This window comes from Ailuropoda melanoleuca, chromosome 1 (genome assembly GCF_002007445.2).
Source record: "Ailuropoda melanoleuca isolate Jingjing chromosome 1, ASM200744v2, whole genome shotgun sequence".
Classification (NCBI taxonomy): Eukaryota; Metazoa; Chordata; class Mammalia; order Carnivora; family Ursidae; genus Ailuropoda; species Ailuropoda melanoleuca.
In genome coordinates this window covers 44,252,007-44,279,431 of record NC_048218.1, presented here as the reverse complement: position 1 = coordinate 44,279,431, position 27,425 = coordinate 44,252,007, and the positions used below count along the sequence as shown (strand labels likewise).

Here is a 27,425-nt window from a genome sequence, read left to right as displayed (position 1 = left end):
TGTCAGACTTGAAAGGTAAGTGTGTTTGCCAGGCAGAGAATAAGAAAGGGAATTCCAGGCAGAGGGAAGAATGTATGCAAGAGTCCAGCAATGTGAAGGTATATAGCTTGTTCAGGAAAATACAAGTTCAGTAAAGCTTCCTTCCTTCCTGTCCACTAAAACAACACTGCATTGCATTGCCTGTGTAAACATACTGGCTGATGTGTAGGACATGCTAGGTGCTCATAGCTAATAACTTACTCTCCTGTTCACCCCGGAATCCTGTAGCTGCTGGTTGACGGCTACACTGATTGAGTCAGTGGTCTCTTTTCTCAAATCTGTTGTAGTTATTACAACTACACAATCGAATTAAGTGTTGTGTAAACCAGGGTTTTTCAGTTTCAGCATAACTGATGGTTTGGGTCAGGTAATTCTTTGTTGTGGAGGGCTATTCTCTGCTTTATAGGATAGTTAGTGGCATTCTTGACCTCTCCCACCAGAGGCTTGAAACACTCTCCCCTGAACTGTGACAACCAAAAATGTCTGCACTCTTTGTTAAATGTTCCCTGAACGGTACAAAATCACCATTGATAGAATTGGGCCACTTATGAGGGGCCTTGTATACGGACTTTATTTTTTAGGTATGCAATTAGAAACATTTAATGTTTTTTAGTAGTAGAGTAACAAATATGGTGATGCTTTTCAGAGGATAAATCAGAAGAGAAGGAAGACCTATTAAGGAGGCAGGCAAGCAGGAAATAACAAGAGTAATTGTTAAGTATAATTACTAAGTACAATTATTAAGTACAATTTTTAAGTACAGTTAACAATTGGTAAGTACAAAGGTAGTAATGCTAAGAAGTAAATTGAAGAGAGATTTTTGGAGGCAGACAGATGTCATTCATTCTACCTAAGATTCCTCTCCACTTTCTCTTCTTCCCTGTGCTCACCTGCTAAATCCAACCCAACCCAACCCCAGGGTTCAGCTCAAATTTTATGCCCCCAAATCAAGCCACAGAAAATGACATGTCCTCCTCTGAACCCTATAATTCATTACTGTAGTTTAGGGCATTTTCTGCTACTGTTAGTTTAATGCCCAGACTATAAGCCAGATTTTGATCCTAGATTATACAATCTCTAAATATAAAACCATTTTTTTCATATTTGCTTTCCACTTAGTGTCTAATTCCATGCTTCCCAAATAACAGGTGATGAATATTATTTATTAAGTAATTATAGAACTTTGCTTAAATTGCTCCAACAGATTGAATAAGTATCCCTTGAATTCTCCTAGCTATAAGCATTGCCGAGTCAGCCTAAATTAACCAGTACTGCATTCTTTACAGATCTGTTTCCCACAGTTTCTATCTACTCATATCACTGGAGGAAGTTCATCTTCATTAATCTTATAGCTTTTCTTATAAACTACTCCATGGAGAAACTCAGTAAAAAAACATCCACATGCTCCCTTCAAAAGAAAAAAAAAACTGTAACTAGAGGCTAGATGTTATCAAACTAGTGAAAAATGATATTGAACTATGTTAAATGACATATGAATAAGTGTTAAGCAAAAATGCCCATCTGGATTTTTCTCAAAGTAAATGTTTTTTTTTCTTCCCCATATAAATCACCAAGACCATTACTCACCGTATTCTCTCAACTGTATTCTTATTCTGTCTCTTACAGCTATCCTATTCATTTCCACTGACAAGTGATGAGAAATATTAATTGTAAGCAAGGCTTTAATTACGTATTAGGAAATAAAGTACCTGAGAAGTTGGTCTGAGGGTTTGGGTTATTGTTAAGCTATTTAATAAAGTACCTGAGAGATAGATCTCTAGTGATTAAGGGCAGATACATAAAATCAAACTGAACCTCAGTCACTCCGTGCATCTGAATTTTCTTTCTGTATCAATTAAAATGGCCAAATTGTTCAAATAGAGTTTTTTCACTCTGTACTATGAGCTTCATACTCTGTTGGCAAAGCAGGAAGAAAAAAAGAAATAAGCCAAGGTTTCTGCTAATAATGATCTTACAGAAGGGACAAAGGAAACAGGTTTAACTCTTATCAATGGCAGTATGAGGAATAGCTTTGGGATGGCTTTCCTGGTTACATCTGCCTCAAGCTTCGTTTTATAGTATGTCAATTTATGGACCATCTTGGAGTTTTACGAATATTGTCTGTTCCACACCAGATAACCCAGACATTGGACCTATGTGATTGTTACAAAGTTAACTCTTGCCCACAATGTCTTTGTGCATGCTGCAGAGTATACCAGTGGGTTAAGGCAATGATGATGCTAGAAAAAAATAAGTGAATACTACGGGCGTCAGTGCTTAGAAGTCCCTTGGTCTTTTCTGTCAACTTTGCCTCTGTCTTCTGACTTCTAGCCTTCCCTGCAGCCTCTTGCTGAAGTTGCTGTACCTGTACTTCTTTCTCAAAGCAAACAAAAATAAAAAATAAAAATCAAGTTCTTACTACTACTGTTTTCTTATGCAGGGCATTCCCGATTTTTTTTTTTTTTAATTCTGCCTTTCTTTCAGGCTCTGCTCAGAAGCCTCTCCTTTCACATTCATGAGGATATTTTCTTAAACACATGCAGCACGCGCCGTTACTTTCAATAAGCGAAGTTCTAGTACCAGCTGTTCAGATAATTGTTGTTGTTTATCTGGTTCCATCATAATAAGCAATACCAAGTGCCAAACTGCCGATAATCAAATGTAAGATTTTAGAACTGAGAAGACAGAAGGATAAGCAGGACATTATTCCGGTCTGGAAGACAAAGATAACCTAACACAAAAGAAAAAAAGAAGTCTCGGAGGAAGGAATTTACATGATCAGGAAAGTAAAGAAACTAAAGACACTAAACTAAAAACCATATGGTTTTAAAGATGGAGCAGGATAAACGGAGAACCAAGGACTTTGTATATCCATTGAAATAATAGTGTTTGTTTTGCCATCAATTAATACTTAGTTAATAACAATATTAATGATAAAAAAGTAATAATGAAACAATTAGGAATATGTACTATGTAATAGACACCAGGCTAAGTTCTAGAGTTACAGAGATGATGTACCATATTTCCTTGGTCCTTAGGTACATGCTTTCCCCCAAATATTAATATAGCTGAAATGAGAATTTGTCTTAACTTTTCAGTTATATCTCTTTTTCTTCTGAGCAAGTGTTAAGTAATGAGTCTTTAGATTTATGGAAATATGGTAATTCCTCGGTTCAAGATGCTTGCTTGCAGTGTAAAGGCAATTGAGAGAGAAATAATGAAAGAGTTATTCTAGTTAAATGCATCTGAAAATGGCAGCTTAAGACGACTGGGGGTTACTGGCAGTGAGCAGCGGAGTGAGACACAATGTGAACTAGGCGAAGCCTTGGCCCGGGGTTGATAGCGCAAAGAAAGGGCAGGAACGGACATACTGGGAAAATGTGTGTTATTTCAAAGGATAAATAAGTAGATATCACTGCAGTTTGGGATCATTTGAATAAAAATTGAGAAATCTTTCAAAGATATTGCTAATTCTTCAAATAGGGCTGACCAGGAAGATAGTTTATTGAAAACTGCAGACAGATTCAGCATGTGAGGAATTGAGTTTTGCTCAGACATTGAATGACCAAATGGAACAATATAGTAGAGAACAAAGATTCAGAAAGAAAAAATGTTACAGTCATAATAGTCAGAATTCTTTTTCACTTTGCATTATATTAATATGTAAATGAATTTCTAGAAAATCATTGTCATCTTCCTTTCCTAATATTCAAAATGATGGTGTTTCTGGTATATTGTCCAGTTAGAGAAAATGTCTTTTTCCCAAGTAAAGAAAAAAATAGTTTCCCATAGTAAGACTGCATTACAAATAACCTAATAATGATAATAATAAAATAATTAAATTTTAAAAATTTTTTACTTTAGAATAAAATTGTTTTTATTATTGTTCACTGAACATCTCCAAGTGTCAGGTACAAAATAGATGTTTTAGGTAAGAATCATGAACTGAGTCTTTGCCAAAACTACTGATGGAGACTTAGAAAAAAAATAAGGTTTTAAATAGGAGGATTTACATGCCAAAACCAATAGGGCTAACCACAGGCCATTTATAATCATAAACTCAGTCAGTTCCATTAGCCTGGCAATAGAAAGCTGTCAGAGAAAGGTTTCTTTACAAGTGTATTAGGATGAGAGAGAAACCATTGTCAGTCTGTAATGACCAACACGAACAGTTTTACTAGGAAATTCATCTCAAAGGAGAATACAGTTTAGCAGATGAGCTAACCAAGCTAACTAAGGTTAATAACTCAAGTCCTAACATGAAGAAAAGATAACTTATTCTTCCATCATTTGGCTCTGCTTTCCTAATATAACACTTTGGCTGTGAATTTTTCTGGAAACCTACAGCATAGGTTATACAAATTCCACCACTTCCTAGTACATATACCCATTAGATTAATCTTTTCAGTAATTATAAGCACCAAGGATTCTAGTGAGATTGAATTGAATGAGTCCCAGAGAGAAGGCATGAATCACCCCTTTGGCATGAGCTCCATGACAACTGGCCATTACCCTTCTAGGTCCACCCCAGTTTGGGAAGATCAGAGCATGTTCTTTTCCTTGATATTGATTTATCCAAATTACTATTCAGTTTTATGACACAAAGTTTTATGTCACTGAGATGCAGATTTTATGTCACTGAGACAAAAGAAATTACAATACTGGGGATGAGGCATCCTTCAGGATTTAAGTCCTAAGATGACATCAATTCCCAGAGAATATAAAAATCATTATATCCTTCTTTAGTAGAGTTCTTTTGTTGGTCACCTAGGATTCAAACCTGCTATTTCATGTCCTTAGGGAAAGAGGTAATGGGTTTATATATACTTTAATGATTTTCGTTTGAAAACAAAAGTGAATATTTTGTGGTTTGTGAAAGTGAGAATTATATGATGTAGGGCTAAGTGCTTTCTAGGGTAGTTAGTGAGTATCACTCTAATGATCAGACTCGGAAAGTGAAAAGGAAAATTCTTTTTTTTTTTAAAGATTTTATTTATTTGACAGAGATAGTGACAGCCAGCGAGAGAGGGAACACAAGCAGAGGGAGTGGGAGAGGAAGAAGCAGGCTCATAGTGGAGGAGCCTGACGTGGGGCTCGATCACGCCTTGAGCCGAAGGCAGATGCTTAACGACTGAGCCACCCAGGCGCCCCTGAAAAGGAAAATTCTTATAAGTGCAAGCCATTGTAATATTTTTCTTATTAATAATAACTCGTGCTGATAATGCTCAGGCATTAATTTAAGCACTTTACATACATTAATGCAGTCAATCCTTATAATGAACTTTCCTAGTAGATGTATTGTAGGTATATTATATAGAAGATGTATTGTAGTTATACCATCTTACAGTTTAACTTGCCCAAGGTCATGCAACTAGCAAGTGTTGGAGGTGTGCTCTGAACCCAGACAGTCGGGCACCAGACACCAAACACTTGCCTACTATGCTGGACAGCCTCACTACTCTAAAGATACTTTTTGCTGTCGTTACTATTGCCTTCATAATTTATCATATCCACAAATTACCACGCTCTGCTTCTACAACTCGATCCGTCACTCCAACGATATTTAATCAAGGACCGTCACGTGTACTACTTCCCACTTGGCCACAATTGTCACAAATCGGCCTTGGTGCCATCCAAACAGGAAGGCCTCTGTTTTAATCTGCTTGGGTCACCATAACAAAATAACATGACTGAGTGCCTTAAACAACAGAAATGTATTTCTCGCAGTTCTAACATGATCAAGGTGCCAATTGGGGTTGGTTTCTGATGAAGGCTCTCTTTCTGGCTTGTAGATGGCTGCCTTTTTACTGTATCCTCTCTGGCCTTTATTCTGCATGCACAGGGAGAAAGCTCTGATGTCTCTTCCTCTTCTTATAAAGACACCAATGTTACCTGAGTAGAGGCCCACTATAAGTTATGACCTCATGTAACCTGGTTACCTCCTTGAAGTCCTTATCTTCAAATTCAGTCACATTAGGAGTTAAGGCTTCAATGTAGGAATTTGGGGAGAGTCAGAAGGAGTCACGGTTCAGTCCATAATAGCTTTCTTCTACCAAGTGTTCTTTTTTTGAAATAAATGAAATCCCTCTATTTCAGGTGTTCCTCATGGCCTACCCTCAAATGTTATTTTCATTGCTTAAATCATTTATATCCTCCAGGGGCACCTGGGTGGCGCAGTCGTTAAGCGTCTGCCTTCGTCTCAGGGCGTGATCCCGGCGTTATGGGATCGAGCCCCACATCAGGCTCCTCCGCTATGAGCCTGCTTCTTGCTCTCCCACTCCCCCTGCTTGTGTTCCCTCTCTCGCTGGCTGTCTCTCTCTCTGTCAAATAAATAAAATCTTTAAAAAAAAATCATTTATATCCTCCAAATATTACTCCCAACTTCCAAGTTGTTTATGTGTTTGAGTAATACAGCCAAACGACTGTGCGAAGAGCTTTCATTATACTTCAGGGTTTCCAAAAGACAATTGTAGGTGCACACACACACACACCACACATACATACATAAATATATTCATAACTACATTAGAATACAAAATGGATACCACTCATTTTAATATTTAATCATTTAATAAAATGATTCTGAGCTCCCTTCCCACTTGTTGCAAGGATATCCCTTTTCTCTTCTCAGGGTCTCCCTTCCTGTTGTAACTCCAACAGATGGATTATTCTGTACCTTAGGAAGTCAAGCAACTTGGTTACTATCACCTAAAGGAGAGAAACCAGGAAAAAATTATCAAATAACTGAGGAGTTGAAGTGTTTTTGACTGTTGCTGCTGGAGCACACATGGTTCAGCAGACTGTCCAGGTTCGGAGTGGAAATCTGTTGAGTAGTATCAGGTTAGTGCTACTCTAGGTTGAGATTCTCAGTGTTTCAGCAAGTTAGTTCCTAAAGCTCTTTTAAGTAACACCCACAGTGTGTCCCCTACTGCTCATCAATAGTGCCACAGATTGTCTAGCTCCAGAGGGGTCTCTAGTACAGAGGCCCAGAACAACCTACTCCCTCTCCACCCCCATCACTTAACTCTGAAAGGGAAGACATTCCCTCTCTGTTTTGCATTCCAATACCTATCCCCTTTTCTGTCTCAGGATGAGTGACATTTATATCCTGGGAGAACGCTGTCTTATTAGATTGAGTTCTAGCATGGGTAGGGAAGGCACCAGTTATTATTATTCATACCTAAGAAATAAGAAAACTTGGGATCAAGGAAGTTAAATGACTTATCCAATGCCACAACATTGGAAATGACAATCTAATGAAGCATCGAACTTGACATCGGAATCTGGGGATGTACTGTATGGTGACTAACATAATATAATAAAAAATCATTAAAAAAAAAAAAGAAATGACAATCTAGTCTCAAACTCAGGACTTCTAGCACCCTATACATACTACTCTCTTTACTACAACTTCATGTTCTCTATTTTCATTGTGGGGTCCTGATATCAGTCGATCTTTCTAATAAGTCCGCCTTTTCTCAACAAAATCTCGTTTTTTCCCTTGATATTATCTGACTACTCCCAACAACACCTCCTAGTTTATCAAATGCCCCTTTGTTACATCTACTGCATTAACAAACAAGCTCTCTGTGCCTGTCACTGTTATTACTACTATTATTGCTACACAGTCACAGTTAATCTTAATGTAAAGAGTCAAGTTGGAAATTTCGAATAAAAATTAATTTCTAGCAAAACAAATTAACTAGGAAGCTAATATGACTGTTCGTGAAACACCTACGTTTGATGTCATTGGGTATGTGAGTTCTTTTGGTAAAACAGCCCTCAAGCCAAAGGTTCTCAAAGGACTAGATTTATTTAGCACCATATACATCACTTACCCAAGCACCATTCTTTTTACCTGTGGAGAGAGAAGATTTTGCATGCCACAGTTTTTGTCAGGGAAAGAGCCTTCCCAACATTTCCTGTGGACAGTGCAAAACACTTGTGCAATAGACTGCCTTTGACGTGAAGGATACGTTACTCAACCCTAAGGCGACTCTTACATTCCCTGAACTTATGATGACCATCTTTTCCAGAGTCTAACCAAGAGTTTTATGATTTCTAAACTTTTAGATTAAAAAAGTCTTACAAAAATATAAACACTAGGCAACTTTTGCAAGGACTCTAGATAATTTGGCAACAGTTTTTGCCCAACTTACGTAAAAGCAAGTTGGTCAACATTATAATTTAATCTTGGACTTACTATTTTTAAAAGTGGACATCAGTGTTTGGCATATTGTTCACTGTAAATTTAGGTGAATTTGCCCTCCTCTACTCATTTTGGTCTGCTTTTCAGAATTTGGCAGGAGTGGGGAGTTGGTGAAGTTCTCACTTTTTTGCTTTTTCATTTCTAATTAACTTTCAGAAAATTATTCGTGCTTTGAACTGTTTTTAATGATGGAGGGCTGATGTCAACTATACTTCAATTAAAATTTTTTAAGCTTTTAAAATAGAATGGACCAGCTTTATACTAAAAATAAAAGTGAATATACTTAATGTCATAAAACTGAATACTTAAAAATGGTTAAAATGATTAATTTTGTATTATGTATATTTGACCACAATTAAAAAATTGTACATCAAAAGAAAAAAAGGAGTTAAAATGCTAATAAATAGCTGCACTATATAAACTCAATAAATATTTGTTTAATGTAGGGATAATCCAAGCACCCATCTGACCAAAGGCATCCACTCTGGGTCTTTCCAGAACTTCTTCTGCACACTTAATTTAATTCTACTAAATAATACAATGGTACACGTACTCTTTGGTAACTTTGATAACTAAATTATCCCACTGTTTGTTGGATTAAACTATTGTCATCATGAGTTTATAGATAAAGAAATTGGAGGTTCAGAGAAGTTCAGCTATTTACTACGTGTTTGGTTTTTAATAGCTTCACTCCTATCATTTGTTTTCAAGTTTCAAGTTAGTACTATTTCTATACTACATTTTTATGTGACTTCCTTATTGGAGTGGTGTTATTCACTGAAATATTCCAATTGTTTTGAAATATACTTGATATACTTGATACACAAATACACATATACCACTGCATAAGATAAGGTACACAATATATTTATTTGATACATTTATGTATTATCTCACTGTAACAATAATTATCACCTCTATCATATCACATAATTATCATTTCCTTTTAGTGGTTATGATAATTAATATCTAGTCTCTTAACAAGTTTGATGATTATAATAGAATATTGTTGTTTATATTCACTATATTGTACGTTAGATCTCTAGGACTTGTTTACTATTCATTGCAAGTTTGTACCTTTAAACAACATCTCGCCTATCACCCCAATCTTCAGCCCCTGGTAACCACCATTTTATGGTTTTTACCTATTGGGCTTTTTTAGATTCCACATATAAATGATATTATCTATATTTGTTTTTCTTGATCCAGCTTATCTCATTTAGCATTATGCTCTCATGGTCCAACCATGTTGTCACAAATGGCAAGATGTCCTTCTTTCTCATAGCTGAATAATATTCCACTCTGTGAATATGTGTGTGTATACACACATCTTTATCCATTCATCCAGTGTCAGGCATTTAGGTTGTTTCCATTTGTTGGCTACTGTGAATAATGCTACAATAAACATAGGAGTGCATATATCTTTTTGACATCCCTTCTTCATTCCCTTTAGGTATATACTCAGAAATAGAATTTTTGGATTATATGGTAAGCTCTATTTTTAATTTTTTGAGAAACCACTATATTGTTTTCCATAATGGCTGAAGCAATTTACATTCCCACCAAGAGTGTGAGTGTAGAGGGGTTCTCTTTTCTCCATATTCGTTCCAACACTTGTAATCTCTTCTTGATGATAGCCATTCTAACTGGTATGAGGTGATATCTCATTCTGGTTTTGGTTTTCATTTCCTTAAATATTAGTGATGTTTAGTGTCTTTTCATATACTCCTTGGCCATCTATATGTCCTCTGTGGAAAAATGTGTCTTCAGATACTCTGTCCACTTTTTAGATCAGTTTGGTTTTTTGGTTATTGAGTTATTTTGTTCATTATTTCTTTTGCTGTGCAGAAGCTTTTAAGTTTGATATACTCTCACTTGTTGATTTTTGCTTTTGTTGTTCATGCTTTTGGTGTCACGTCCAAAAAATCATTGCCAAGACCAATGTTGAGGAGATTTTTCCCTATGTATTCTTCTAGGAGTTTTATGGTATCAGGTCTAAACTATTCCAGTCTTACATCTGTGTTCCCTTTAGGTCCTTGTGTGGTGTCCAGCTAAAATTAAAACATAACTCAGAATTAAAGGAACAAAAAAAATGAGCATAGAGGAAAGAAAAAAAAAGAGAGTGGGAAACAAACCATAAGAGACTCTTAACTATAGGGAACAAATAGAGGGTTGATGGAGGGAGGTGGGTAGAGGATGGGCTAAACGAGTGATGGGTGTTAAGGGCATTTGTTGTGATGAGCACTGGGTGTTATATGCAAGTGATGAATCACTACATTCTACACCTGAAACCAATTTTACCATATATGTTAACTAATTAGAATTTAAATAAAAAGTTGAAATCGAAAAAACAAGTACACCCACCTTTATTATTGATTAATTGGCATAATGAATAAATTTTTTGATAAATTACAAAAAAAAACCAATTTATACTTCAAAACATTTTTCATCAACTCTGTGATGTCAACTAGTCTGCATAAAAATTAATCTATTACCTAATTTAATTTAACTTAATTACATTAGACAAGTATTTATTGAATATTTAATATGTACTTAACTCTGTGTTAGGTACTATTACTATAATATGAGCATTATTAGTACCACACTTTAAAAACTGAAACCATATAACTGAAATTGGATTGTGTGGACAATTACTATACCTCAGAAAGAATAATAACAATATGAAAATATTTTTAAACTTCTCTGTAAATCATCAGATCCCATTAACTTACACTTTGGTAATATTCAATCCTGAAATTGGCCACTGTTCTATGTGTAAAATGTATGAAAAAAAGGTTTACTAAGTAAACTAACAATAACAAGAATCCAGTATAGAAAAGCAGCCACTTCTCTTTCTCTCTGTCTCAAATAAATAAATAAAATCTTTAAAAGAAAGAAAGAAAGAAAGAAAGAAAGAAAGAAAGAAAGAAAGAAAGAAAGAAGAAAGAAAGAAAACAAAAAAACAGCCGCCTCTTTGGTCTTGAGATAGCTGTCTTTAAGCAAGCACGTGATGGTATCATTTGCAAAAACAAACAAACAAACAAAACCCCCCCCACAACAACAACAACAAAAACCCAGCCTAGTTGAAGATTTTAGACTTTTTGAGGTATCTGAGAAATTCTGTGGCCTTCTATTTTTAACCACTTGCTTGCTGGGTCTTCATAGAAGAACAGCATTGCATTCATTTCAAAATAGTCTATATCAAGGCTTTTAAAAGTCTTTCTCCTTTGCTCTTCTCTCCTTTGCCCCCCTCTCCTCTCCTCATCTGTCCTCTTCCCATTTACCAATAGTACAAAATCATGAAATTTTTACCATATTTACTTAACAAATGCCTTGTTCTGTAGAAAATATACTTGATCTACTCAGCAAATGCATTTTGAGAATGGCTTATCCTGTGAGGCCATGTGGTTATACTAGAAATAGGGAGTAAAACTCAGTCACAGAAAGAAATTCTTAGCTTTAATATAAGATAAACTCCACACTGTCAGAGCAGTCCAAAATGGAATCAGCAGCACCAGTAGCGAGAAATTTTCCCTGCTGGGAAGTATTCAAGCACTAGGTGGGAATGTTAAAAGGAGAATTGAAATTTCAGAACAGTACTGAACTAAATAATTCTTAAAGCCAAGAATGTATAATGTTGATGAGGACTATGACATGAGTGTAAGGAGGGGAAAAGAAGAGGAGGAAGTGGGAGAAAAAGAAAACACTTCATAATTTTTCTTATTACGTAACTATGCTCTGTGCTGGATGGGATTCCCAAGAGCGGTGATGAGCACTGATGCAGCAGCACCGAACTGGAATCACACTTTGCTCAGTGTAAGTAATTTTACGTAAAAGATTTGTTTGCTTTTCATAAATCAGAGCATTTATTGCTCCAATGTCTACAATGTTGCATGTCGAACATACGCTCTGAAGCTAGGCAAAACACCTGCGAAATGGACACGGTAAGAACTGTACCTCCCTCATAGTGTCATTGTGATTAGGTAATGAGAAGCGTTTAGCACGAAGCCTGGTATAGAGCATGTGAAATACTTAGGACAGTGATTGGTACATAGAAAATACTCTGGAAACGATGTGTATTATTAAAATATTTTTAAATTTTTTTTTTTAATTTAAGTTAATAAAAAACTATCCGGCACACCTGGATTTCTCCCAGGAGGCCATTCCTTTCCAGGCTTCATCTTCTAATAGTAAAACCATGGCTTCCTGTGGGACTATTCTACTAAACTGTCTCCACTGCACAATACGTTACTTGTACAATGCTCATAGGTTTATGAAGGGACGCCTCACTCTTCTCTCTAAATGCAGATTCTCATCACTGATTGGTTTCCAAAGAATTTATCAACTTTTTTATTTTTGAGAAACACAGAATCATATTTTCTTCTCAGCAATCTCCACAGGGCACTAAATCAAAAAAGGAATTTCCATAAACTCCAAACTTGTGCATTCCTAGACAGGTAGTAAAGAAAGATGGTCAATGCAGTGTGGGATTTCCAGAACATTTATATCTGTAATCAAAAAAAATTTAGAAAAAAATAATCATTGGACTAAGTGCCATTAAGTCTGACTATACAAAAATGTTTCAAATTTCCCTTTGCTCTTTTTTATACATTTAAACTGGTGATGTTTGCATTTCAGGCACCATTTTTTTTTCTCATTTCAGTCATTACAAGATAGATACACACAAATTCAAGGATTAGCTACTAGACAAGTATGAGTACTTAGTGGCAGTGGGGAATAGTTTATTTTCAGGCTTAATATATTTTTCTCATACAGGTTTGACTTATATTGGAGACAAATAGTAACTTCCCTTTTTACCAAGTTTAATAAATTGCAGAGACAAGAAGACCAAATATCCCCGGCGTGCCTCTCATTCACCAGAAGACATCCTCCCTTGCATATCCCATATACACCACTAGTTTTTAGACTGGGTCATTTTTTTCTCATTCCTACAAATCTAAATGGTCCATAGACATTTCCTATTAGAGTTTATCTTGACTAATCATTGCATGTGACTTAGGCCCCAGAAGTCCAACACAAACCTGAGTGTATAGCTAAATTGTTAAATAAATGAGGATTTCTAATGAGAAAACCTTGTGGTGGCAAACCTTTCATTGTAATCTGCAGCTCTCTCTCTGAACCAGAAAAGCACAAATGTTTTCATTCAGCCCATGTAAAATCAGCCTTGAATGTTTGTAAGACTAGAGGGACAGGCTCCGCTTTTACAGAAATGATTCACATACTTCTGTCATCTTGGGCATGCGTATTACTCATCTCTCTTTCTTGGAGCCATTTCCCTAAATTAGCTAATTCAGCAAGACAGACATCCAGATCAGAATTTTTTTTTTAGACAATTTCTTACATTACTAACTAGTTGGTCAGTGATGTCCACACAATTTAAATGTGTCGTTCTGCTTGCACACTGAGCAGATGATTCATAAATTTACTTTCATAGTTTTACTGCAAAAAAAACAGAGAATGCTACTATAAATCTACAATATATGAGGGCTTATATTGGAAACTGATGCACATTTAAAGTTACCCAACAATATCGAAAAGAAGAAACAAAGAATGACTTAATAGCATTGAAGTTGTATTTGGCTACCTCCAAAGGAACCACAAGAATCATATTTTAAACAAGGAATGACAAACTGACATTTACTGCAGTGTGCTCCAAAGCTGTTTAGTATGAGGACAAGGTACACTGGCATGTAACATTCTCTTTACAGTTCATTATATGACTTAAACTATAATTAGAACAAGATGGGATGTACAGCTATTTTGTGGCAGAAAATGTATTCTCTGGGGAAAACCGGTTGGTTAGGATGCGTCGATACTGTTTTTTTATGTGGAGAAAAAATATGATTTTATTTCAGATTAGTCTCTGTGATTGACTCTGTACTATGGTTTTAAGAATATTTCTCATGCTCAAATTAATGAGAAAAAACAGTGAAGCAAATGAGCCAGGAGGTACTCAACTTGCTGAAGAAAAATCTGTTACAGTTAATCCAATGTCTTCAGCTCATAATCCTACCTCTCTCAATTACAGTGATAATAGAATAATGAGATTATAATTTTATTTATAAACATAAATACATATATACAAACTAAAAATAATATTGATTAGGTTTCTTTGGTCCTGATGTTAGTGTTACTTCCTCTCCAGATAGCTGATGAAAAGCTTAGCCAGGTGTAGCTAATGAAAATCCTGATCCCTCATGGATCTCTCTTTTATTACTTTAATGTTTATGGTTGCTCATTTGCTCCTGCCAGACTGAAAATTTAATAGGTGAATATCCCTGGTCCTTCTCTGGGCATGGTCAACGTTCAGATTTAAAGTAAAAATTTTCTTTTTCTATGCTTCTTAAAAATGTCTCCCACTAGTACGTTCATCACTGGATCTGTATGACTTCCTGTAGCCCTGTCAGCTCTTCTCCCTGGCAGCAACAGATGAGATGTTACTGTTTAAATATCGCACGTGTACTTAAATATGGGGCACAACAGTAGAATAGTAGTATTAACAAGGCTAGAAATTTCCCATTGGAATTCTCAAATACAACATTTAAAACAACTTTTTGTATTTTTTGGCAGTAGATCTTAATTATTTTTTATACTGTCATCTGTATCTAAGTATCTCAATTTATTTTGTTCCTTAATTAATATCATCATGGCAGTAGGGTTTATAATAAGATGCATGGTAGTTTATTATTATAAACTTAAACATTTCTCTGTGAGGGACACCTGGGTGGCACAGTCAGTTGAGCGCCCAATTCTTGGTTTCGGCTTAGGTAATGATCTCAGGGTCATGAGATCCAGCCCTGCTTCGGTTTGGTGCTTAGCATGGAGTCTGCTTGAGTTTCTCTCTCCATCTTCCTCTGCCTCTCCCCCATGGCCCCTACCATGCTCCCTCTTTCACTCTCTCTAAAATAAATAAACCTTTGTGGGGTATTTGGGGTTTTTTAAATAATAATATTTTTTTAATTGTATTATGTTAGTCACCATACAGTACATCCCCAGTTTTTTATATAAAGTTCCATGATTCATTATAAATCTTTAAAAAAAAAAAAAAGGATTTCTCTGTGGGTCCAGTCTATTACAAAAGGGAAGATTCAAATGCTATAAAATATATAGAAATATTCTTGATGATATAAAAGCACTTTTAAAACAACAGTGAATGTTATTTTTGAGAATCTAGCTTAGACTGTAGGTGGGGAACTATAAATAATTTCGAAGGTCCCTTTCTGCTCTAAAATTATATGATTTTAATTTTAGATTTTATCTATTTTTAAACATCTTGATCAAGCTTTGCAATTTTCTTGAATTCATTTCCATCTTGCAGTCTCTCTGAGGTTCAAAACTCAGATCATGCAGGTGCACTGGGTGTTATACTCAAATAATGAATCAATGGAACATTACATCAAAAACTAAGGGTATACTGTATGGTGACTAACATAACATAATAAAAAATTATTATAAACAACTCAGATCATGCAAAACTTGTGGTCATCCAAAATATTCTCTCATTTCAGAGAAAAGCAAAGTCCTGAGAAAGCCCCTAGAACCAATCTAGGTTTTCCAAGGTCCTCAAAGCTATGGTCAAATGCCCAACAAGACTGCTGGCAACTACAGTAGGCTTCCTAACGTTTCATAAGCCAGAGTGATGATTGTCTATCCATCCTCTGCTCAGAATGACTAATTGGTAGGCTGTGAAGCTGAAGAGCTTTAGCCAGCCTAGTTATTTCTACAGGGAAACTCTTGCCCTTCTCCCAGAATTCTCACTTTGCCTCCATCCCATCTCCTCACCCCCTGGTCAGGTCTTGACTTTACCCAGCTCCTTTTGGCTCTATCCCTGCTTCTCAGCCCTATGTTGGGCTGAAAATAGATTTGGTGTCTTGAATTTTGAGCTCTGGAACTCTTATCTCTTCTGATATAGTTTGTTTCGGCTCTGTCTGAACTTACCACCCCAGGGAATAGCCCTGATATCAGTTAGCTTGACTGACATCTCTGCAGGAGACACACACAATCCATCCTATTTCATATCTTCTGCTCCGTATCAGGATTTGTGTTGTAGTCTCTTAACTATTCTCCTAAACTTGAGATTGTTCCTTTCCAATCTATTCTCTGTATCTTTGTCATTATCATCCTAAAACACTTTAACATCACCTTACTGCCTCTCATAATCCTATGCTGCTTTAAGATCTAAACTCCTAAACCTAAGAGTACACCCAACCCCACCCACATAACTGTTCTCTGCACTACCTTGTTTCAGCCACAGCTGTCTCCTCACAGTCTCCTAAACATACCAAGCTGATCCTACTTTGAGCTTAGTAAGCCCACCTCACCACTCTCATCATCTTACCCAGCATTCAGGTTCTAACTCAAGCTCACCTCCTTCATGAAACTTCTCATAAATAATCCACATTGTTCTACCCCTGCTTGAATACATCTAGTAAGGGATTACAAGGGTAGTGTTCATTGTGATACTTAACTAAATCTGATTACCCTGTGTTGATATATATGGTTACCTAATGTGCAATGTGAATGACAAGTATTCCTAGTAGTAAGTACCACGAAGACAAGAGCTATATCTCAAAATTCTTTAAATCGTTCATAACACTAACAAGTAAATACTTGTTGAAAAAAGAACCCAGAAGTTTGAATGACTTTCAAGATTGTTGTTCTAGTCATCCTGAGTTTAAGACAAAGAATGGGCCACATCATCTCATAAAATGTTTTATATCCCTACATTTCTCAGATACTAAAATCTCAGGTTTTTGTTAACAGAAGCTATAATAACAGTAATTGTTACTCAAAATACCAGATGGACTAATATCTCAGTGCATCTACTAAATTTCTCAGTTTGCATGTGTTTTTAATTTCCATGAGTAATTTGTTTTGATTCATATAAATTATCTTTCTTTTTCAATATTTCTAACCTGAGCTTTGATCAAGAGGAAGAAGAGTGGAATGATTAAGAATTTGCTTTTAAATCCAATTCCAGCTCTACCAATTAGGAGCTGAATATCTTCAACAAGTAGCTTAAGCTTGCTCTGCCTTTATTTTTTCATCTGGAAAATGGCAATATTGGTAATAAGTGGAATTACCTTATTAGGTGGTGTTAAGGATTAAATAACATATACATTAAGCAGTAATTATAAATAGTAAGCACAAAGTACATGTTAGGTCTAGGGGCACCTGGGAGGCTCAGTCAGTTAAAAGTCTGATTTCAGCTCAGGTCATGATCTCAGGGCCCTGGGTTAGAGCCCCACATTATGTTCCACACTCACCAGGGAGTCTGCTTCTCCCCCTCTCCCTCTTCAATTAGAATATTAATTTGCCATAAAAATGTATTATTGCCACCAATACAAACATTTATCCACCTGTGTCTTTTTTTTTTTTTTAAGATTTTATTTATTTATTTGACAGAGATAGAGACAGCCAGCGAGAGAGGGAACACAAGCAGGGGGAGTGGGAGAGGAAGAAGCAGGCTCATAGCAGAGGAGCCTGATGTGGGGCTCGATCCCATAATGCCGGGATCACGCCCTGAGCCGAAAGCAGATGCCCAACCGCTGTGCCACCCAGGAGCCCCTATCCACCTGTGTCTTAAGCTTCAGTGAAAACGTATAGAGTGAAAGAAAATGCAAGTCTGAAAAATAAATGTAGATGTTGAGAAGTTGAGAAAGTTAAATGTTGAGAAAGTTATTATAGAAAAAGTTTATTCCAAATACGTTCCCATTGGGCCATCTCTTTCTCCTATGGCTTCACTTTAGCTCTTCATTCCTTCAGCAAGGTTCTCCCTGTACCACTTATTTATAGCAGAAGTCAGCAGGAATACATCATTGATGATTACTTTTATTTGGTTTAAATCAAATATTTTAATGAACTGTTTGGAAGGAAATCAATATCTAAATTCTGCAGTACATTATTTTTTGATCAGAATATATCTGAATTATGAGATTTTTAAAAGCCCCATCAAATAGGCCTAAATGAATTATAATAATTTATATATCCTTTGAAATGTTAGGATTCAGTTCATTTGTTTTAGTATTGACTTTCCGAACCACTAGGAGGCCCATTTCTAGTACTGGCTTAGTCAGTAGCTTAGTCCTGTGACCCTAAGGAGGTTACCTAAGCTTTGTGAATCTCAGACATTTTTTCTTTTTGTTTCATTTTTTTAAAAAAGATGTTTGTTTGTTTGTTTATTTATTTATTGAAGAGAGAGAGTGTGCCTGTGCTGAGGGGCTGAGGGAGAAGGAGAGGGAAAGAATCCCTCTAGACTTCACACCAAGCATGGAGCCCAATGTGGGGCTCGACCCCACAACTCTAAGATCATGACCTGAGCCAAAACCAAGAGTCAAACACAACTGACTGAGCCACCCAGGTGCCCCAAACATTTTTTAAAACTGTAAAACAAAATAGGTAAATCAAATAATTTTTAAAGTCCCTTCTGTTTCCATATCTTTTTCATAGGACATTTAAAATCTCCAACTCATAAAATACATGACATCTGTAAATAGTGATTATGTTTCATTGGTCCTTTTGCTGTTGTCCTGACTGCAGGGAGAATGAATTTTGAGGTGGGAGAAGGAAATTTTCCATTCAGATGTGTTTTATTTGAGGAAAAAATGTGCTTAATAGAAATGAAACCCAGTACAGCAACTTGATAATTGCAAGTAAAATACTCAGAGTGAATAAGCACAGAGTTAAATATTGATAATATGCCATGCCTTCTTTAAAGGAAATTGAACTGCTATGAAACCTCATCTATAAATTTATACTGTGGCTGAAAATCTATTTTCAACCATACACTGTAATTCAAAGTTAATGCTAAATACAGTAAAGGGGAAGAGATTGATAGAATCAGGAAGAATAGTTAAAGCAATTCTCATGCAGCTGAAATGTAGCCAAGAAGAATACTTAAAATAGTGGTTGCATGTTTTCCAGAAACACTGTGACTTAAATTCAATTGCACCATGAATCTATAATATTAAGGGAGAGCATGTGGACCCACTCCCTAATACTGAAAAGAGAGAATTCTCTGGATAGTGACGAAGAGACTAGGTCATTTATGATTCTTCTACTATGAGAATAAGCAAAAAGTTTAAATATGACAGAAATCCATTTGTTTAGTCTGAGGGCCTGAAGAAAACTAAGCAATGACCTTGAAGAAGTATAATGCACCCTGCTTCTTGGCATTCCTGTTCCCTTCTAAATCCCTTGGCTGGTCCCTTGAGTGGGCAGAATTACCCCAAAATGGTGGTGCAGTGCCTGAAACAGCAAGGCAGTTGTATACCAGAATTGTTCATCTTGCTGTTCTGTCTACCAAAGAGAACGTGCTAGAGGTGTGGGGTCCAGCAATCTGTCATAAGAAAGCTCTCATGTGATTGTGATGCATAGCCAAGTTTATGAAACACAACACAAGATTTCACAGTCCCTCCATGCTTCCTCCCCATACCCTCCCCACTAGAGTAACAAGGCTTAAATTGACAAAAGATATTACATTCAGTTTCTAATTTTCGTTAGTTCTATTTTATTTTAAAAAATCAGAAAGATCTGATACCTTAGTTTTTTTATCATTATTAAAATCCTTGAAAGCATCACTATTACGATCTAAGCTTTCTTTCCAATTATCAAATGAATAGAATATTTTAATAAGTATCTGTTGATTTCAGAAACCTTATCTTCCAGACAATTTCTGAATTAAAGGTGATGGCAATGAATTTACTCTTTCATATTGAGAAGAACCATAGCAATATGTCACCTTTGATATGAAAGTAAGAAAAATCTTTCCCCATGTTGTCTCTTTTGCTTGACTAAAAGTAGCAATAACTCTCCCAAAATTTTAACTTCCAGACAGTGAACAAAGAGCTACAAAAATCACTGATCTGTGTCATATCCCTATAGTTTTGTCTTTTCCAGAATGTCATATAAATGAAATTATACAGTACATAACATTTTGAGACTGGCTTTTTTTACCCATCATGGCTTTGAGATTCATCACGTTGGTATGGCAATAGTTCATTCCTTTTTATTATTGAGCTGTATTCCATTCAGTGGATGTACCACAGTTTATTCACCCATTAAGAGACATCTGGGTTGTCTCTAATTGGGGGCTATTATGAATAAAACTGCTATAAACATTGATATGCAGGATTTTTAGTGTGAATATAGGCTTTCATTTCACTACATTTTTGTGTGAATATAAGTTTTCACTTTACATACCCCTAGGAGTAAGATTCCTAAATCATATGGTAAACATATATGTAACTTTGTAAGAAACTCCAAAGCTCCCTTCCATAGTGGCTATACCATTTTTCATTCCCACCAACATGTATAAAAGTTCTAGTTGTGCATTTTTGACAGTGCTTGATATTGTCAGTTGGTTTTGTTGGTGGTGGTGTTGTTTGTTTGTTTTTAATTTTAGTCTTTCTCATAGGTGTGTAGTAGCACCTTACTGTGGATTGCCCTAATGGCTAATAATGGTGTGAATTTTTCATGTGCTTGGTTTGCCACCCATACATCTTTTTTGATGATATGTCTGTTCAAATCTTTTACCCATTTTTAATTGGGTTGTTTGTTTTTTTATTATTGGATTTTGAGAATTCTTTTTATATTCTAGATGTTGGATATATGATTTGCAATTATTTTCTCCCGATTGTAATGTCTTTTTCATTCTCTTAGCAGTGTCTATCACAGAGCAAAAGTTTTAATTTCATGAAATTCAATTTATCAATATTTTCTTTCTTATCTAAGAATTCTTGGCTTAACACAATGTCATAAAGAGTTTCTGTTTTCTTCTGAAATTTGTAGGGTTTTGTTTTGTTTTGTTTTATGTTCAGATATATGATCCCTTTGGAGTTAATTTTTATATAAGGTATGAGTTAAGCCAAAGTTCAAATCTTTGTCCATGGCTATCCAATTTTTCCAATGCCTGTTGTTGAAAAGGTTATGCTTATTCCATTGAGTTACCTTTACATCTTTATTAAGAATCAATCACCCATATTTGTGTGGGTCAATTTCTGGATTCTCTATTCTGTTCTGTTGATCCGTATGTCTATCCCTTTGTTAATATCACACTAACTTCATTGCCATAACTGTACAGTAAGTCTCAAAATTAGGGATTGTGAGCCTTCCACTTTATCTTTCTGAAATTGTTTGATAAATTCTAGTTCCTTGTCTTTCCACATAAATTTTAAAATCAGCTTTTTGAGCTCTACAAAAATCATACTAGAATTTTCATTGGAATCATGCTAAATGTATAGGTCAATTTAAGGAGAATAAATATCTTAACTATATTGTTTTCCAATCTACAAACACAGTATGTCTCTTCATTTATTTAGGTTTCTTTTTTTTTTTAAGATTTTATTTACTTGTTAGAGAGAGAGAGCACACATGCAAGAAAACACAGTAGGCAGAGGGAGAAGCAGGCTCCCCACTGAGCAAGGAGCTGGATGCGGGACCCAATCCTAAGACTCTGGGATCATGACCCAAGCCAAAGGCAGACGCTTAATTGACTGAGCCACCCAGGCATCCCAATTTTTTTAGGTTTCTTTAAGAATTTTCTTTCATCATCATTTTGTTTTTTGGGTTTTTTTTTCCTCTAAGTTTTTATTTAAATTCTAGCTAGTTAACATATATGGTAAAATTGGTTTCAGGTGTAAAATTTCCTGATTCATCACTTACATATGACACCTGGGGCTTGTCACAAGTGCCCTCCTTAATACTCATCACCCATTTAGCCCATCCCCACCCACTTTCCTCCATCAACCCTCAGTTTGTTCCCTATAGTGAAGAGTCTCTTATGGTTTGCTTCCCTCTCTCTCTTTTTTCCTTCCCATATGTTCATCTGTTTTGTTTCTTAAATTCCACATATAAGTGAAATCATATGATATTTGTCTTTCTCTGACTTATTTTAGTTAGCATAATACTCTCTAGCTCCATCCATTGTTGCAAATGGCAGGATTTTATTCTCTCTGATGGCCAAATGATATCCCATCGTGTGTGTGTGTGTGTGTGTGTGTGTGTGTGTGTGTGTGTGTATACATACCCTTCATCAGTTGATGGGCTATTTCTATAGTTTGTTGTTGATAATGCTACTATAAAAATGGGGTGCATGTGGCCCTTTGAATCTGTATTGTTGTATCCTTTGGATAAATATCTAGTAGTGCATTTGCTGGATCATAGGTAGTCCCATTTTGAATTTTTTGAGGAGCCTCCATAGTGGTGTTTTCCAGAGTGGCTATACCAGCTTGCATTCCTACCAACAGTATAAGAGGGTTCCCCTTTCTCCACATTCTCACCAACATCTGTGATTTCCTGACTTGTTAATTTTAGCCATTCTGACTGGTGTGAGGTGGTATCTCATTGTGGTTTTGATTTGTATTTCCCTGATGCTGGGTGATGTTGAGGATTTTTTCATGTGTCTGTTGGCCATTTGTATGTCTTCTTCGGAGAAATGTCGATTCATGTCTTCTGCCCATTTCTTGATTGGATTGTTTGTTCTTTGGGTGTTGATTTGATAAGTTCTTTATAGATTTTGGATATCAGCCCTTTATCTGATAATGTCTGGATGACTACAGCTTTTTAATATAGCTTGATGTCCAGCATCATGATTCCTCCAGCTTTGCTTTTCTTTTTCAGGATTGCTTTGGCTATTTGGGTCTTTTGTGGTTCCATATAAATTTCTGGACTACTTGTTCTACTCTGTGAAAAATGTGGTTGGTATTTTGACAGGGATTGCATTAAATGTGTAGATTGCTTTGGGTAACATAGACATTTTTTTAAAGATTTTGTTTATTTATTTGAGAGAGAGTTAATGATAGAGAGAGAAAGAGCACAAGTAGGGGGAGAGGCAGAGGGAGAAGCAGACCCCCTACTGAGCAGGGAGCCCAACGCAGGGCTAGATCCCAAGACCCTAAGATCATGACCTGAGCCAAAGGCAGATGCTTAACCAACTGAGCCACCCAGACGCCCCTGGGTAGTATAGAGATTTTAAAAATATTTCCAATCCATGAGCGTGGAATATTTTTCCATTTCTTTACATCCTCTTCAATTTCTTTCATAAGTATTCTATAAAAGATGCCACCAAAAGATTACTAGAATTGATACACAAATTCAGCAAAGTTGTAGGATATAAAATTAACATATACAACTCTGTTGCGTTTCTATACACCCAATGAAGCAGCAGAAAAAGATATCAAGGAATCGATCCCATTTACAATCGCACTAAAAACCATAAGATATCTAGGAATAAACCTAACCAAAGAGGTAAAAGATTTGTTCTTTCATCATCATTTTGTAGTTTTCAGTATATAAATCTTGCACATCTTGTTAGATTTATACCTAAGCAGTTCTTTTTTTTATATAGCTATCATATGTATTGCTGCTTTTTAATGTTACTTCCAATGGTTCATTGCTTGTATAGAGTGATATGATTAATAGAGTCTCCTGGGTGGCTCAGTTGGTTAAACATCTGCCTTCAGCTCAGGTAGTGATCCCAGGGTCGTGGGATCCAGTCCTGCATCTGGCTCCTTGCTCAGCGGAGAGTCTGCTTTTCCCTCTGCCTACTGCTCCCCCTGAGTGTGCTTTCTCTCTCTCTCTCTGTCAAATAAATAAATAAAATATTTTTTAAAAAAGAAATGATTGGTATTTATATGTTGTCTTTGTAACATGTAACCTTGCTAAACTCAATTATTTATCCTCAGAGCTTTTGTTGCAATTTCCCCGGGGTTTTCTACATAGATAATCATATCATTGAGGAGTCGGGTGATTTTTATTTCTTCATTTCCAATCTATATGCTTTTTATTTATTTTGCTTGTCTTAATGCACTGACTAGAACTTTTAGTACAATGGCAAATAGAAGATTTGATAGTACACATTCTTATCTTGTCTTTGAAAGCATTTAGTCTTTCACCATTAAGTATTAAGTTAGCTGTGGCATGTTTAGATAACTTACGTCAGGTTAAGGAAGTTCCCTTTTATTCTGTGTTTGATGAGTTTTTATAATAAAAACATTGTGTTTATCAAGTGGGTTTTTTTGCATTAGTTGATATGATCATGTAATTTTTAGTCTGTTAATAATGGAATGTATTGATTGATTTTTAACAATTGAACCACCAATGCATTCTTATAATTAATCCCACTTGTGTAATTAATCCCACTTGTTTGTTGTATATTACCCTTTTTTGCATGTTACAGGGTTCAATTTGTTAATATTTTATTGAGCATTTTTGTGTATACGTTCATGAAGGATACTGGTCAGTAGTTTTTGTTGTTGTTATTGTTTAAACCTTGTAACATCTTTGCTGAGTTTTAGTATCAGTACTAACCACATAAAATGAATTGGGAGGTGTGGGGGGAATTTAAAGTATAAATGAAATTTCTTTCTTAGTTATAGGACTATACAAATTATTTCATACTGAATGAGTTGCGTTAGTTTGTACTTGTTGACGAATTAGTTCATTTCAACTAAACTGTCAAATTTATGTGTAGAGAGTTGTTTGTAGTATTCCCCATTATTCTTTTGGTGTCTGCAGGGTCTGTAGTGATATCTCCCGTTTCATTTCTGACATAGGCAATTTGTCTTCTCTCTCTCTGCCCCCCTCCTTTTTTTTTATGTTGTTAGCCTTGCTAGAAGTTTATTGATATTTTCAAAGACGAGGTCTTTGTTTCACTATTGTTTTTCTATTTTCAAGTTCACTGATATCTGTTCTGATCTTTATTATTTCCTTTCTCTGCTTGCTTTGGAGTTATTTTGCTGTTCTTGTTCCAGTTTCTTAAGATGGGAGATTAGGTTAATAATTTGAGGGTTTTCTTCTTTTAGAAGTATTTGATGCTATAACTTTTCTCTCAGCACTGTTTTACCTGCATCGCACAAATTTTAATATGCTGTATTTTTATTCTCATGGAGCACAATGTATTTTTTATTTTCCTTTGAGATTTGGCAGCATGGCAAATGCTAGCTGCCAGGACTGCTTAGTCTACACTTATAATGATTTTATACAAGAAATAAAAATTATATAAAATATACTGACAATTTTATTCTTGGTAATAGGATTATATTTTCTTTAAAACTAGCCTTTTTTCTGTAATTTATATTTTCCAAATTGTGGAATTAAAAATAGGGATTATAAAACATATGATGTTGATCCATATTAAGTTGCACTTTTTGACTTATAAAAAGATTAGTTTCATATGGTTTAACCTAGTAATTTTTATAATGTGATGCATATAGTTTTCCTTTAATCATTTCCTCTTAATATCCCATTTCAGAATTTGGGATAACAAAGAAAGGGGGGAAATGTGTGATGCAGATCAGAGTCAGCAATATGGTTCATGACCAGAGGATGTTGTAGGTACCCAGATAAGAGAATAAGTTCTTTAGAGTAGATTAAAATGGAAAGATAGAAGAAGAAGAAGAAGAAGAAGAAGAAGAAGAAGAAGAAGAAGAAGAAGAAAGAGGAGGAGGAGGAGGAAGAGGAGGGGGAAGAGGAGGAAGAGGAAGAGGAGGAGGACAATGACAAAGAGGAGGCAGGGGAGAGGGAGGGGGAGAGGGAGAGGGAGGAAGAGGAGGAGGGGGTAGGGAAAGAGGGAAGGAGGGAAAGAAGGAAGGAAGGAAGGAAGGAAGGAAGGAAGGAAGGAAGGAAGGAAGGAAGGAAGATGAAGCTTTGAAAATTCAAATTTTCTAGAGTGTCCAGGAGGTCAGGATATCAGAATGAGCAAGAAGACCATGCCAAAGATGAGGCTTCATGTAAAGGCTAGTTAAGTTGTTGTTGTTGTTGTTTTTAACTTTGTCTGGAAAGCAGGGATAATAATGCCTAACTGGTTACAGAAACCTAACTAGATAACATTGAGTAACTGGCATAAATTAGAAGCCCAGGATATATTAGTTCCCTTCATTCTCAGTCTCTAAGGAAGTCACTGCTCTGAAAAACTCTAGTGTTCATGGAGTGGTATATGTCACTGGTTCAGGCATGGACTTTGGAACCACAAACACTGTACTCAGATCTCATTAGCTACATGACTATTGGCAAATTACATAACCTATCCATGCTTCAGTTTTCTTTCTACAAAAGGATATAACAATACTGCATACCTCCTAGAGTTGTTGAAAAGCTTAAATGAGCCAATATATGTAATGTGCTTAGAACACTGCCTGGTACATGGCAGGCACTATAGAAGTGCTATTTTTAGTAATATGAGAAGACTGATAGGGATTGAAGAATATATAATTTTTTTAGGGAAACATGAGTTCCAGAGGTAGGGGAGAAGGAAGAGGAGGAGAGAAGAGAAAAAAAGGAATGGAAAGGGAAAGAAGAAGGGAGAGAAAGGGAGGAAGAGAAGAAGAGAAAAATACATTTAGAACATTTTCTTTCTTTTTCTAAGTTGGGAGAGGTAGGAGCAATACTGTATCGGACAGGATGCTTGAAACGTGAAATGTCTCTGGTAATAAAATCTTAGAGTATGTTTGTTATTGTTGTTGTTTGGAAGAAAAAAACAGGTAATGAGGAAGATCCAGAGAAAAAGTTTTCACAAGCAGTGAGTGAGAATGTAGGTAAATGGACAGCAAACGGAGAGGGATAAGCTGCGGTACAGCTGTCATAGTCGTTGTGGATTCTGCTTCAGAGAAGAGAAATCATGAGTGATAGATAAACACTTCATTTACTTCTCAGGTCTCTGGAGATAGCCCTTGTTGCAAGAGATCTTTCAGGGGCTCCTTAGTGACTTTTCCCCTTAATGGATTGATGTCTTTACAGTACAGATTATGAAAATTGGTTTTGCTTGGTCTCCTTAATGCATAACCTTTTGGTTTCTTTTTTAGTAATTGTTGGCAACTAGCTCTGCATGACAGCACTGAATACAAATACCACTGATGATGATGGAAGGATGGAAGAATGTGGGATGCATTGTACTGAAAGGGTAAGACATGATGTCTGCGTAATTGCTTCATCTCCCTTAGGATAGACAAAGTTCAAAGAAATGTGAACATGGATGACTCACAAGACATGTTCTTTGGGCTTACCCAGAATTCATTTCTCTAATTACATGAACCTTTTCTGCCTTCCTCACTCATCACCTGTGCAGTTGGGTTACAGGGCATCTTGGCAGGGCCATCAACCACCTCATGTGCACACTTCTGTTTACTGCAGCATCTTTCCAAAGCCAGAGCACTTAAAG

General features: G+C 36.0%; 1 long non-coding RNA gene across 2 annotated transcripts in view; it reads left to right on the top strand.

The window, feature by feature from the left end:
• LOC117801776 overlaps positions 1–27,113 on the top strand; it is a 611,477-nt gene extending 584,364 nt beyond the window's left edge. For both annotated transcript variants that reach the window (XR_004624494.1, XR_004624492.1), the window contains one exon: positions 27,070–27,113. This is a non-coding gene — a long non-coding RNA (uncharacterized LOC117801776). The remainder of the gene's footprint in view (positions 1–27,069) is intronic.
• The last annotated feature ends 312 nt before the right edge of the window (positions 27,114–27,425 follow it).